General features: G+C 38.7%; 1 protein-coding gene across 3 annotated transcripts in view; it reads right to left on the bottom strand.

Annotated features, from left to right (window-relative positions):
• LOC135096507 (uncharacterized) overlaps positions 1-15,643 on the bottom strand; it is an 89,619-nt gene that overhangs the window by 49,829 nt on the left and 24,147 nt on the right. The gene's annotated exons all lie outside the window — the stretch shown is intronic.

The following is a 15,643-nucleotide window of genomic DNA, read 5'->3' as shown; positions in this document are numbered from 1 at the left end:
AAATTAGATCTTAGACCGTGAATGTTGCAGAAGTTAATGGGAGTGTCAAGACACTTAGGGTCGTCGACAGAAAGGCAGTCCGACCTGGGGATATTTATGGTCCCCTCCCCATATGGGGACTCCGAGGCTGGTGTAGGAGTCGCCATGATAATTTTGAAATTTTTGAGTGAAGGGTGTGTGTGTGCTATTAGGTGCTTGTAGTTTTGTGTGGAGGAAGAGATTTGTCTTTAGAGGGCAGGCTGTGACTGCCCCCTTGTGTTGTGAGACACAAATGGAAACGTTCCGTGAGTCACAGCTTGGTTTAATGATAAGTTCACAGCACCCCCTGAACAGTGCTTTAGACCTCACTGGGAGTAATTATCGTTACTGTAATATATATATATATATATATATATATATATATATATATATATATATATATATATATATATATATATATATATATATATATATATATATATATATATATATATATATATATATATATGGTCATGATTCATGCTGAACTGCACTTTGATCCTCCACATTAGCTTCGGACCTCTGCTCTTCTAGACAGGGTGGAATCAAAGGCTTTTCGTCTCATCAACTCCTCTCCTCTAACTGACTGTCTTCAGCCTCTCTCTCATCGCCGCAATGTTGCATCTCTAGCTGTCTTCTACCGCTATTTTCATGCTAACTGCTCTTCTGATCTTGCTAACTGCATGCCTCCCCTACTTCCGCGGCCTCGCTGCACAAGACTCTTCTTTCTCTCACCCCTATTCTGTCCACCTCTCTAACGCAAGAGTTAACCAGTATTCTCAGTCATTCATCCCTTTCTGTGGTAAACTCTGGAACTCCCTGCCTGCTTCTGTATTTCTACCTTCCTATGACTTGAATTCCTTCAAGAGGGAGGTTTCAAGACACTTATTCATCAATTTTTGACTACTGCTATATGACCCTTTTATGGGACTGGCATTTCAGTGGGCATTTTTTTTATTGGATTTTTTGTTGCCCTTGGCCAGTGTCCTTCCTACATGAAAAAAAAAAAAAAAAAAAAAAAAAAAAAAAAAAAAAAAAAATATATATATATATATATATATATATATATATATATATATATATATATATATATATATATATATATATATATATATATATATATATATATATATATATATATATATATATATATATATATATACGAGTATATATATATATATATATATATATATATATATATATATATATATATATATATATATATATATATATATATATATATATATATATATATATATATATATATATATATATATATATATATATATATATATGCTTTTTGCTTGTAGTGCCAACGTTCCCTGTCTTAACATATCTTATCTTCACAAATACACCAATAATCGTTATCAGTCAGTGCTCTTACTTTCTACGAAAGCTAGCTTCTGACATATGTCGTGCTTCTCTGTTGCACAATCTTCCGTCCCTAACATTCTAGGAAGCACTTGTGGGTTGAAGGGAGCACGATGAGCTTTGCAATCTCCACTTGATTATTATTTAATTATATCTACAACTTATGCATGGTATCATATACAAGAGCATCCCTCACACAGTAATAAAAGCTATATGAAATTGGGTTCGTCTCTTCAGATACTTTGCATGCAAAAAATCGAAACTGTTCAATAACACTTCCAATTCGTATTTCTTCACACAATTAACATTCAATATCAAAACACCCTACAACTACTCAATCCCTCTTTTTCAGAGCACGACTTTAACATTTTAACATCTGGGCTGCATTACAACTACTAAGAGGCGTGCACATAGAAGGCAGATTTGCTAAAGCAAGCCGCACCAAGAATTAAACCACGTAAAGTAAAGTGGGCGTGCGGAGCGGAAACAGGCTAGAATGTGTCGGGGCGGGCAGGCTGACCAATCCGCTGTTCTTTTTGTTAGACCATTGTTACCGTTTCCATTTAAAAAATAAATTTATTTAGTTAGGTAGCAAAACACAACGAGCAAAACACTCAGACAGTTTATTAGTCTGATATTGACCATGTATACTGAAAAATGCCTCATTAACAAAAGCTTGAAGATTTCCCACAACATTCATTGCTTCGTCTGGCAGTCTCCCTTGACAATGCATATGGAGCATTTCAATGATGGGAGCCAAATTATTTTGGCTCCCATCATCGAGAGAGAGAGAGATAGATAGATAGATAGAGAGAGAGAGAGAGAGAGAGAGAGAGAGAGAGAGAGAGAGAGAGAGAGAGAGAGAGAGAGAGAGAGAGAGAGAGAGGAACGAAGAAGGATCATTGTAACAGACAATAGTAGGATTACAATGACTCAGAGAGAGAGAGAGAGAGAGAGAGAGAGAGAGAGAGAGAGAGAGAGAGAGAGAGAGAGAGGAACGAAGAAGGATCATTGTAACAGACAATAGTAGGAATACAATGACTCAGAGAGAGAGAGAGAGAGAGAGAGAGAGAGAGAGAGAGAGAGAGAGAGAGAGAGAGAGAGAGAAATTGTAACAGGCATTAGTAGGATTACGATGACTCAGAGAGAGGAACGAAGGAAGATCATTGTAACAGACATTAGTGGAATTACAATGACTCAGAGAGAGAGAGAGAGAGAGAGAGAGAGAGAGAGAGAGAGGGTGGTACGGGGGGGGGGCAGGCGGCAGCCAATCATGAGTCAGCTAATCATGACGTCACTGGAGTGGGTGGAGGTAGGGCCGAGGGAGCTAGCTAGTTACCCTCCGTGAAATAAAAACCTTGCAAATTTTGGTAAATCTGCACTGCAGCACGCAGACGAGAGCTTATCAGCTTACGTGACTGGGTGAACTTACTGGGTGTATGACTGCTTAGTGCTTACAATGGACTCTACAGACAGTCCCTGACTTTATAGAAGACCGTGACGAAGATTTGGCAGATGTGATAGGTGACGAAGCTGGTTTTGCCATGGAATTTCAAATTCTTGAAGAAGTGGATGATGACATAGATTATGAAGAGTGGCTCCTATGGAGAAATAGCAAGACATTGGAGAAACAGCAAGACATTATTAGCAATTGTACCTTCATTTTTCTGATTAGTATGATGTACAATAATGGAAATCACATCAGATGTTATGAACAAGTGCAATGCCTTTTATTCTAAATTTGCTGACCTCGCATTTCCTATCAAACATTCTACAACACTGGATACCTTCCTTCCATACTATTGGCCCATGTTATGGATTTCTCTACATTTGATATATCATATTCTGTAGCTCGCCTGGTAATACATAATTATCATATTTACTTTCATCTAAACAATTGGTCAGTGAATTAACTAATCTGTTTCTTACTCATAATGTCATGTTAGTTCTTGTAGGAGCCACTCTTCATAATTATCATGAAGAGTGGCTGCTACGGAGAAACAGCAAGACATTAGTGAGAAACAGGTTAGTTCATAACATCTGATATGATTTCCAATATTGTGCACCATACTGATCAGAAAATTTAAAGTATAATTGCAGAAATTTTTCAGATGCCTTCAAATAATGATAAACTCCCATCACACATCAAAATAACAGATTGCATTGATGTTTTAATTAATTAATTATTTATTTATTTATTTTATTTATCTATTTTTTTGGTTTGCTCTATGGATGTGGTTTATTACGCTAAAACAAATATAAAACTCATTTTATGGAAGATTTTGGTGACCCAATATTTGTCTATTTGCAGTAATGTCTGTGAATAGATTTGGATTTTTACATGCAAACTTTTTGACTAACTTTTGACATCAACCAGATATCTAAGATGACTACATGACCGGTTTGCTGCAGTCAGGGATCTTTTTGAAAATTTTAATGACCATACCTTGTCAATGTTGGAGCCAGGTGATTTCTTGACCATTGATGAAACTTTATATTCTTGTAGAAACCAAATAAAATTCAGGCAGTACAATAAGAGTTAACCTAAACGATACAGCCTATTGTATAAATTTGTGACTGCGGTAAGAATTCCATTCACCTCCACAACGATAGTATGTATACTCAGGTAAACCTTCCGGAGAGCCTGGACCCCACTATATCCGTGGGTCACTTCCAGCAGTGAAGGTTCTTGTAAGTCAGATACAAAAATCTGTAGACCTAGACAGACTGTGTATCAGCTTAAAGTTGTTTGAGTGCCTTCAAACATAACGTATTGCTGGCGTAGGTACTGTAGATTGCATGAGAAAAGGCATACCACCAGAGATAAGGCAGTCACTGGAAGGGAAGAGGCCATACCAGTTGTACCGGACTAAAGATAATGAGGAAGTGACTGAATTATTATGTAGTACCCACCAAAAGTAATGGTAAGAAAAAAGTATTGCCTCTCAGTATAGTCCCCCCTATAATATTAAGAATTACCAAAGGATGATGGTGCAAGAAAGCCAGCCATACATAGATTTAATGATTTTACTAAGGGAGGAACTGACATAATAGATTAGAGAATAATTTTTTATACAGTGGACATTAAATTTTGGAAATTTACAGTGAATGCCCCACCATTATTTGTAGACAAAAGCTTGTTGGCCTGCATTGTTATATGTATATATCATGTAGCCAGTGTGAAGGTATATTTATTACACCTTTATTTGCTGACAGAGGCTATTGGCCTGCAATGCTTTATGCATATAATGTATATATAGTTTATGTAAATGTATATCTATTATACTTTTCTTTGTTGACACAGGCTATTAACCTGCAATGCTATGCGAATATATTATACAGTCTATGTAAAGGTTACAGATTTATTTCCTGACAGAGGCTGTTAGCCTGCAACGTTATATAGTTATATATCACTTAGGTAAAAGTATAGTTATAGATTTTATCTGCTGACAAGACTATTTAGCTTGCAATGCTATATGGATGTATTATATAGGTAATAATTATAAAGGTTTTATTATAGTTTTATTTGCTGACAAGGATATGTGGTATGTAGGGTGAATTTGTCCCCATACAGCAGAACTTCTGAATTCCATCTAACACTGCTAGTAACCTTGTGCTGATGTTCAGTTTCCACTGAGAAGGCTACTCAAATAGAAAAAAATTGTGATATACCCACAGTTACCTGACTGAGTAAAAGGTGAATCAAGTCTTATCTATTGAGCTTTCCTCTTACAATGGCCTGTCCTCTGTGCTCTTTGCTAATTAGGGGATGGAATTCCTAGTTAGAAAAATACTGTACATGTGGTTATTACCCATTTGTTTGTATGTAAAACTAATGTTCGTGCCCTTGCTGACACTGACTGACAAAACTACTGTATGCAAGATTAGCTAGGAAAGCTCATGATATCACTGGATCCTAGAATGGATGAGGAATCAAATCTCCCATCCATCTGGAAATAGTTGCCATTCCCCTCATTTTAGTCATGACAGTTTGAACTAGAGCAGCTCAGAGATGTCGTTGTCCAGCTTAGTGCAGCCAGGCACTAAGATAATTTGTTTCTGTAAAACTAAGGTTTGCCTTCTTGATAAAATCTGACAGTAATATATATATATATATATATATATATATATATATATATATATATATATATATATATATATATATATATATATATATATATATATATATATATATATATATATATATATATATATATATATATATATATATATATATATATATTGTGCAGAAGAGAGAGAGAGAGAGAGAGAGAGAGAGAGAGAGAGAGAGAGAGAGAGAGAGAGAGAGAATGGAATAAAAAATAAATAAGACATTCGACTTACAACAAACATCTATTTCAAAATTTATTTTGATATCTAAGTGGCTTCAAACCACAGCAGATTCTGAAAAGTTGTATAAGCAATCATTGCCTTGATCATGTTTTTTTTTTTTTCAGTTTATCTATCTATTTCAATTGTTTTCCTTACAATCACGAATAATTACTTTTGAAGTATAATTTTGCTTTTGTCTGTTTTGTATTAAAATTCAACTACTAAATGAAACTACTTTCAAGAGGGCGGAGTTTGGGAAAATTTTTTTTGGGTGGGATACATGTGAGTTGTCTCCGGCACAGATCCTGGTAGCACTCTTTGAGTGTGGCTAAAACTCGCTTTGCTAAGTAAACAGGTGTTCAGCCATTGCAAACACACAGTAGTATTCATAACATTTATCAGCAGGTTCATAATGCTCTCCCTCCCTCCTTCCCACCCCCCACCCCCCCCTCTCTCTCTCTCTCTCTCTCTCTCTCTCTCTCTCTCTCTCTCTCTCTCTCTCTCTCTCTCTCTCTCTCTCTCTCTCTCTCTCAACATTATTGAAATAATAATAATAATAATAATAATAATAATAATTATAATAATAATAATAATAATATTATTATTATTATTAATAACAATAATACCAACAATACCACACACACAGTAATAATGTGTGTGTGTATGTGTGTGTGTGTGTGTGTGTGTGTGTGTGTGTGTGTGTGTGTGTGTGTGTGTGTGTGTGTGTGTGTGTGTTACATACTATAAAAATACAGAGTGCAACGCCAAGCTTCCGCCTTGATGAAGGGTGAAGCCACCGCTCCCGTCAGTAGATATTACCAAGCTTCCATAATGATATTTAGGGAAAGGTAAGCCTACCGTGCTGTTGACGAGACATTGCTGCTAATCAAGAATATGACTGAGTTACCAGTTGAAAGGAAATCATTGCTCTCCTTGTCTCCCTGCACTCCCTTGTTACACGGCCAAGCTTTACGTTACTGTCACTCATCAGCACCTGCATATCTTTGTATTGTTACGTGTCATATACCACTAAAATAACGAAATGTGCTGATTCTGAGACATTGAGTGATAATCCAATGCCAGCAACTTTACAGGAAAACAGGGAGTTGAAGAAATGAAAAAAAAGTGTTTACTTATTTTTTATTTATTTATTTATTTTTCATATTTTACGCATAGTCTACTGTAACCAACTTATAATCTAGAGATGCAGCAGCTTTTTTTTTTTTTTTCACTCGATGGTAGGTTCAGTTTTCCTAATCATCATCCGGTAGCTTGATGAAACCAGTCATAACAGTGTGATGTCCAGTTTCCTCTCTTCCTCTGCATGATATCATTCAAGGGTGGCTGCCGCGGCTGTTACGCTGTGCGTATCTGCAGAATATATCCATCTGATATGAAATGCCGATAGTGAAGTGGAGAAAGCAGATATGAACAATGGTGTTAGGAAAAATAATAGCCAATATTGCATGTAATAATATATACTACACTATCGGGATGGCGCCGTGTGACATGTTGGAGCGTTTAGCCGCGAGTTGATCCATAGAATATTGTTCGCTCTGTGATGTTTACTTGTATCTAGCACAAGACCCTGTGGTCGGGAAGAGCGAAAATCCAAGAAAGCCGCAGACAATAAGGTTAAGGATACTAATCTAACATAGCATTACCTAACCTAACGTAAATGATGTGTAGCAATACCTAACCCAACCTAACTTTACATAGCCTAACCTAAATGGCGTGCCAACTAACTGCTGCTGTTGAATGGTGCTGACTGAAGTAGTGCGTTGCCGTGGCTAAAAGTGAATGCGTCGTACGTCTGGCAGCAAAAACAAGGCTTCACGCGCGCTTGATCACTTGAAACTGATGGTCATTTGAACTACAATACCGGCAATTTGAATTCATCATTCAGGCGGCTTGTCCATCTCCACCATCTTTTTTTTCTTTTTTTCCTATGTAGAAGGGACACTGGCCAAGGGCAACAAAAATCCAACTAAAAAAAAAAAAAAGCCCGCTGAGATGCCAGTCCCATAAAAGGGTCCCAAGCGGTAGTCAAAAACTGAAGGATAAGTGTCTTGAAATCTCCCTCTTGAAGGAATTCAAGTCATAGGAAGGTGGAAATACAGAAGCGGGCAGGGAGTTCCAGAGTTTACCAGAGAAAGAGATGAATGATTGAGAATACTGGTTAACTCTTGCATTAGAGAGGTGGACAGAATAGGGGTGAGAGAAAGAAGAAAGGGTTGTGCAGCGAGGCCGCGGGAGGAGGGGAGGCATGCAGTTAGGAAGATCAGAAGAGCAGTTAGCTCTGGCGGAGACGTCTTTAACTTCTTAGAAGATGTTTTAACTAGAGATAAGATGTCAACTTTCCAGTTCAGATTATAAGTAAAGGACAGACCGAGGATGTTCAGTGTAGAAGAGGGGGACAGATGAGTGTCACTGAAGAAGAGGGGATAGTTGTCTGGAAGGTTGTGTCGAGTTGATAGATGGAGGAATTGAGTTTTTGAGGCATGGAACAATACCAAGTTTGCTCTGCCCCAATCAGAAATTTTAGAAAGATCAGAAGTCAGGCGTTCTGTGGCTTCCTTGCGTGAAATGTTTACTTCCTGAAAGGTTGGGCGTCTATGAAAAGACGTGGAAAAGTGCAGGTTGGTATCGTCAGCATAGGAGTGGATAGGACAAGAAGTTTGGTTTAGAAGATCATTAATGAATAATAAGAAGAGAGTGGGTGACAGGACAGAACCCTGAGGAACACCACTGTTAATAGATTTAGGAGAAGAACAGTGACCGTCAACCACAGCTGTAATAGAACGGGCAGAAAGGAAATTTGAGATGAAGTTATGGAGAGAAGGATAGAAGCTGTAGGAGGGTAGTATGGAAATCAAAACTTTGTTCCAGACACTATCAAAAGCTTTTGATATATCCAAGTCAACAACAAAAGTTTCACCAAAATCTCTAAAAGAGGATGACCAAGACTCAGTAAGGAAAGCCAGAAGATCACCAGTAGAGCGGCTTTGACGGAAACCATACTGGCGATCAGATAGAAGATTATGAAGTGATAGATGTTTAAGATTCTTCCCGTTGAGGAGGATAGATTTAAAAACTTTAGATAGGCACGAAATTAAGACAATAGGACGGTAGTTTGAGGGATTAGAACAGTCACCCTTTTTTAGGAACAGGCTGTATGTAGGCAAACTTCCAGCAAGAAGGAAAGGTAGATGTTGACAGACAGAGCTGAAAGAATTTGACTAGGCAAGGTGCAAGCGCGGAGGCACAGTTTCGAAGAACAACAGGGGGTACCGCCATCAGCTCCATAAGCCCTCCGAGGGTTTAGGCCAGCGAGGGTATGGAAAACATCATTGCGAAGAATTTTAATAGCTAGCATGAAATAGTCAGAGGGTGGAGGAGAGGCAGGAACAAGCCCAGAATCGTCCAAGGTAGAGTTTTTAGCAAATGTTCGAGCGAAGAGTTCAGCATTAGAAATAGATGTGATAACAGTGGTGCTATCTGGTTGAAATAAAGGAGGGAAAGAAGAAGAAGCAAAGTTATTGGAGATGTTTTTGGCTATTTGAAGAACAGACTTGGCATGGTTCCTAGCAGAAATATAAAGTGCATGAGATTCTGGAGATGGAAAGCTTAAGTACCTTTTGTGGGCCACATCTCTATCATGTATAACACGAGAACAAGCTGTGTTAAACCAAGGTTTGGAAGATTTAGGTCGAGAAAAAGAGTGAGGAATTTACGCCTCCATGCCAGACACTATCATCTCTGTTATGCGCTCGGCACACAGAGACGGGTCTCTGACACGGAAGAAGTAGTCATTCCAAGGAAAATCAGCAAAATACCTCCTCAGGTACCCCCAACTAGCAGAAGCATAACGCCAGAGGAACCTTTGCTTAGGGGGATCTTGAGGAGGGATTGGAGCGACAGGATAAGATACAGATATGAGATTGTGATCGGAGGAGCCCAACAGAGAAGAAAGGGTGACAGCATAAGCAGAAGGATTAGAGGTCAGGAAAAGGTCAAGTATGTTAGGCGTATCTCCAGGACGGTCAGGAATACGAGTAGGGTGTTGCAATTGCTCTAGGTCATGGAGGAGAGCAAAGTTGAAGGCTAGTTCACCAGGATGGTCAGTGAACGGAGAGGAAAGCCAAAGCTGGTGGTGAACATTGAAGTCTCCAAGAATGGAGATCTCTGCAAAAGGGAAGAGGGTCAGAATGTGCTCCACTTTGGAAGTTAAGTAGTCAAAGAATTTCTTATAGTCAGAAGAGTTAGGTGAGAGGTATACAGCACAGATAAATTTAGTTTGAGAGTGACTCTGTAGTCGTACCCAGGTGGTGGAAAACTTGGAAGATTCAAGAGCGTGGGCACGAGAGCAGGTTAAATCGTTGCGCACATAAACGCAACATCCAGCTTTGGATCGAAAATGAGGATAGAGAAAGTAGGAGGGGACAGAAAAGGGGCTACTGTCAGTTGCTTCAGACACCTGAGTTTCAGTGAGGAAAAGAAGATGAGGTTTAGAAGAGGAGTGGTGGTGTTCTACAGATTGAAAATTAGATCTTAGACCGCGAGTGTTGTAGAAGTTAATGAAGAAAAAGTTGAGAGGGGTGTCAAGACATTTATGGTCGTTGTCAGAAGGGCAGTCCGACCAAGGGACATTTGTGGTCCCCTCCCTAGATGGGGACTCCGAGGCTGGTGTAAGAGTCGCTATGGTAATTTTGAAATATTGAGTGAAGGTTGTGTTTGTATTAGGTGCTTGTAGTTTTGTGTAGAGGAGGGAAGGGCAGGCTGTGACTGCCCCCTTGTGTTGTGAGACACAAAGGAAAACGTTCACCAGTGGTTTAGACCTCACTGGGAGTAATTATCGTTTCGGCAGGTACCTACTGCCTCCTCCTCTGGTCTCACAGCTGTCCAGCTTCTCTCCGTTTTCCGTCTTCTCCTGCCTCCTACACTGCATAGTATGTACCCCATGCATATAATGACTATTTGTCCTGACAAGGCGTTCATTCCCATAAAGATTTAGTACAATAATTTAATTTGTTACTGCATTTTATAACATTTTCTTGCATCCACCAACCATATAAATGTTATAAATCATATTTTCATCCAGTCAAGAAGAAAGAGGTGGAGTTCTGACATCTGTTGTGGCCGATGTATTGCATGTACACTGTAGTCTGTAGTCCCACATACAAATACCTTCAATGGTCGTGTTAATTTCCGGTTTCCTTGTCTATTACGTTTGTGACAACCGGCTGCCCTTTTCTTCTGGTATCTATTATTCATGTGATATCCTTCTGAGTGCTGCTGATATTAAGCTTGCTTATCTCCTCTTTTCTGTCGTTTATCAGCTTACGATAACTTCTTGCAATCTGTTTGTTTTCATGTTTGCTTTCTTTCTCCATTCATTCCTTCTGTTTTCTTCCTTACTTCTTCATTTATTTCTTTTAGCTCCTTTTGTGTTTCTCGTGTTACGACGCAAACTATTATTAGTTTTGGTGTCATCTCTTTTATGAATCATTAACATGAACTTAGCTTTCGTAACATCATAAAAAGTACATTGTAGTGTGTGTGTGTGTGTGTGTGTGTGTGTGTGTGTGTGTGTGTAACGGTTTCACATTATGGTCTTATTATTAGGGTGTTCACTTAGTCTAATTCCTTCTCTTATAGTAAGTAGAACGATTGGTAGAAAAGAGTATCGGCCCGGGACTGCGTCGTTCATGTCACCAACAGAGTCAGCCCAGCATCCACTGGCGTCCTGTCTGTCTTGTAATCACTCCAGCTACTATGTTCGTGCCTGCCTGGCACGGCTTAGTTGGTGCCAGTTAGAGGGCGCAGCAACGTGCACTGCCCCGTCAACTGTCGTGCCCGGGAAAGCCTTTCCCGACTATCATGTTACGGTGTTATTTGCTGTTTCATGTGTTCGGGCAGCGGTTCGAGCTGGGCCGTGCTGGTCGAGGTGCTGGGGGTGTTGGTGAGATGAGGGAGAGGTTCCGGAACGCTCGGTCTGGGCTGGACGATTGCTTGTCAAATAGACATCTAGCATGGGACGTTATTTTATTTTAATTAATTAGTAAATAAATAAATAAATAAATAATTTATTTATTTATTTATTTATTTATTATTATTATTATTACTATTATTATTATTATTATTATTATTATTATTATTATTATTATTATTTTATTTTCTTTTTTTCTTTTTTCTTTTTTCTTTTATTATGTAAGAAGGCTACTGGCCAAAGACAACAAAAATTATGAACAAAAAGAGGCCCACTTATTGCCAGTTCCCATACCAATATCAGATAAAAAAAAGAAAAAAAAAGAAAAACAGGATAAGTGTCTTGACCTTCACCATTGTTTCATTGACCTTCACCGCAAGATTTTATCAAGGAGAGAAATTCTGAGTCAACATATTCGTGAATGGTGCGCTCCCGCGAAAACTACCAGTGGGTGATGAGGACTGTGGCGGTGTTTTTGACACTGGATGTCCAAAATATATCTATCGTTGACGCTTTCCTTCGTTCCCGATGGACGAGAGAGAACGTTAGAAGTGTGAGAGGCCAAGCGAAGTACATATTTATTTACTTTCAGGCTGTAACGGACAGCCTGAACACTTGAACCTTACAGGGTTGGGAGGAAGTGGAGTCAAAATACAAACAATAAATGCATATATTAAATGATAACACAGCACTGCCAACAGATCCCTAGAAAAACAGGAAGATACAAAACAAAGGGGGTTTGGGGCGTGATTTGAGGACGTCGTTCATCACACACCCCTAGAACACGAGGAGCGAGTTGTTCAGGAGTGAGGAGTTTGTTCAGAACTGATCCAGCCAGGGAGGAGAGGGGCGCTGGGATAGCGAAACGCTGGCGTGATGGGGTGGTAATGACGAAGTGGTTAAACAGAAACCAGCCTGTGCTTCCTTAGTAGTCAAGGTGTACGCGGAGAGTGGCTCCTCAGTGAGCGATGACTCAGGCCAGTAGCGAGGTGGGGAACAAAATAAAAAAAAGACACAGAAAGAAGGAGCTGGCATCAAGTGCTGGTGCTCTCGCGTCCCAGAGGTATCTGTACGCCACGTGTAGGAAAAGCGAGACTTAAGGTGGCATCGGGGTCAGTGCTGAGAAGTAAGCTAAAGAGAGACAGAGCTAAAGAGAAAGCTAAAGAGAGACAGTAAAGAAAGTGGCAAGATTAAGAAAGAGGCTTCAAAAGTTCGTCCCGGAGCAACGCGAATCTGGGCTAGTGAGGTAAGACACCACGGATGGTGGTGAGAATTTTTTTTAATATATAAGTATGCAATATACTGTATACTTGTGTGTATATATATATATATATATATATATATATATATATATATATATATATATATATATATATATATATATATATATATATATATATATATATATATATATATATATATATATATATATATATATATATATATATATATATATATATATATATATATATATATATATATATATATATATATATATATATATATATATATATATATATATATATATATATATATATATATATATATATATATATATATATATATATATATATATATATATATATATATATATATATATATATATATATATATATATATATATATATAAGTGTCTTTAGCCTTTCTCTCATTGCCGCAGTGTTGCATCTTTTGTTTTTTTCACGGTAACTGCTCATCTGATCTTGCTAGCCGCATGCCTCCCCTCCTCCAGCGGCCTAACTGCACTAGAATATCTTTTTTTCTCTTATTCCTATTCTGTCCACCTCTCTAGTGCACGAGTTAACCAGTATTCTCACTCATTTATGCCTTCCTCTGCTTGACTCTGAAACTCCCTGCATGCATCTGTATTTCCTCCTTCCTATGGCTTCACTCTTTCAAGAGGGAGGTTTTAAGACGCTTATCGTGTTTTGTTTTTTATTCATTTTATCTAACATCTCTGTGTGAACTGCCATTAAATGGGCCTTTTATATTCTTTTTTTTTTGTTGCCCTTGGCCAGTGGCCTTCTTGCATATATATATATATATATATATATATATATATATATATATATATATATATATATATATATATATATATATATATATATATATATATATATATATATATATATATATATATATATGAGACCAAGGCAATAACATGTTCACTGCATGTGTGGAGCAGAGTGTAATTAATATTCGGGGTGAACTTCACTCGGTCATTGGACCAGCGACTTGTCACTGAAAAATTCCAGTTATCCCAGTCTGTTCTCCTAAAATATGCAAAGATTTATCAACATCATAGAAATGAATGACCATCAGTGATATTAATCTATAAAAATACAATCCGTGCTTACTTTTAGAAAACCTTTGACGTGCCTCCTCCCTGTGCATGTGCCGCTTGTGGCACTGGCCCATCTCCAAATATTGCACGAGTGTTGGCGCTGAGTCCATGTTACCCATGAACCTTCTTGGTGCTTTATTGTCTGCTTTACCAAAAAGACAGTTTATAGCGCCTGATACAGGCAATCTGTTGGCATCTTTTTTTTTTTATTATTATTCTATTGAACTGAGAGAATACTGTTCCGGTCCAGGCAGATGAAAGTGGCAAACGTAAAGACTGCACGTGAACCTTGAGCTCTTTCACCTCCTGTCACACACACACACACACACACACACACACACACACACACACACACACACCATATCACATGAAAACAAACCCGTAGCATAATAAGAGTACGCTCAGTCACAAAACACCACACATTATACCTGCGTCACATTCCGCACTGCACCACATCCCACCAAGTCGCGCCACAACCAATGTCGCACCCAATCCCACAATGCACAGCATGCCATACATCACACTAAGTCACGCCATAGCACATATCACGTCTGATCGTAGCACATCCAGCCAGTCAGCCACCCACCCCACAGTACACACTCAGGCCACCCAACCATATATACCTATGTCGATGCTTTAGTAATTATTAGTATACTGCACACACGAGTCCCCAATGGGCACATGTGGATACAAGTAATATTGCATTACACATTTTTTTTTCCAATAAGAACGATTCTGATCAACATATCATTTTTTCTTTCATAATGACAAACATATTGTGCAATAACATTGTTAATACAATCGACACAGCATTCACTGTTTAATATTTCAGAAACCAAAGTGCCCACAAAGTGACTAACCTTGCCCAGCCAACACCGCCAACATAAATCAAGTAACTGACAAGTGTACCAGACCGAGAGTGCCCGCAGCTCACGTGACGTGTGTCTGGGCCTCCCTCCTCCTACTCAGTACGTACACCACACAAGTCAGCGGACGGTCACTCGTACACCCTGTCTGACCCCCTATGCATACTAAACAACATATACACGACCAAATTAATGCAGAGAAATAAACAAAATTGACAATAAGCCACTCGTTTCGAAAATACAAATAAATAAATAAATAAATGACTATGGCCAGAATCCCAATATCTTTGTAAGACTCAAAAGAGTAGCATTGATGTGCTGGACGTGTGCGGTGCAGAGGCGTGGATCCTACACCCAACGCCGCGTCCTTCACCAGTGTTCCCTTTCCCGTCTGCCTGTGAGTCACCCTTTCAGCGGTGAGAGGACGCACATGGCTGGTCCCTCCCTCTTCTCCCTCCCACCCTCAAGCCCTTGTTGTCACGCTCTCAAATAGTCAGCTTCCCTGTGCTGTTTTGATTGATATATATTCGTATATACCTTCAGTCATATTTCAATTCTCTCTCTCTCTCTCTCTCTCTCTCTCTCTCTCTCTCTCTCTCTTGAAATGTTGTTGTTGTTGTTGTTGTTGTCGTTGTTAATGTGTGTGTGTGTGTGTGTGTGTGTGTGTGTGTGTGTGTGTGTGTGTTCTCTTACGTTGATGTTCTTGGTCTTTGTTGTTGTTCC

Source organism: Scylla paramamosain, unplaced genomic scaffold (assembly GCF_035594125.1).
Source record: "Scylla paramamosain isolate STU-SP2022 unplaced genomic scaffold, ASM3559412v1 Contig4, whole genome shotgun sequence".
NCBI classification, from domain to species: Eukaryota; Metazoa; Arthropoda; class Malacostraca; order Decapoda; family Portunidae; genus Scylla; species Scylla paramamosain.
This window is presented reverse-complemented; position numbering and strand designations above follow the sequence as displayed.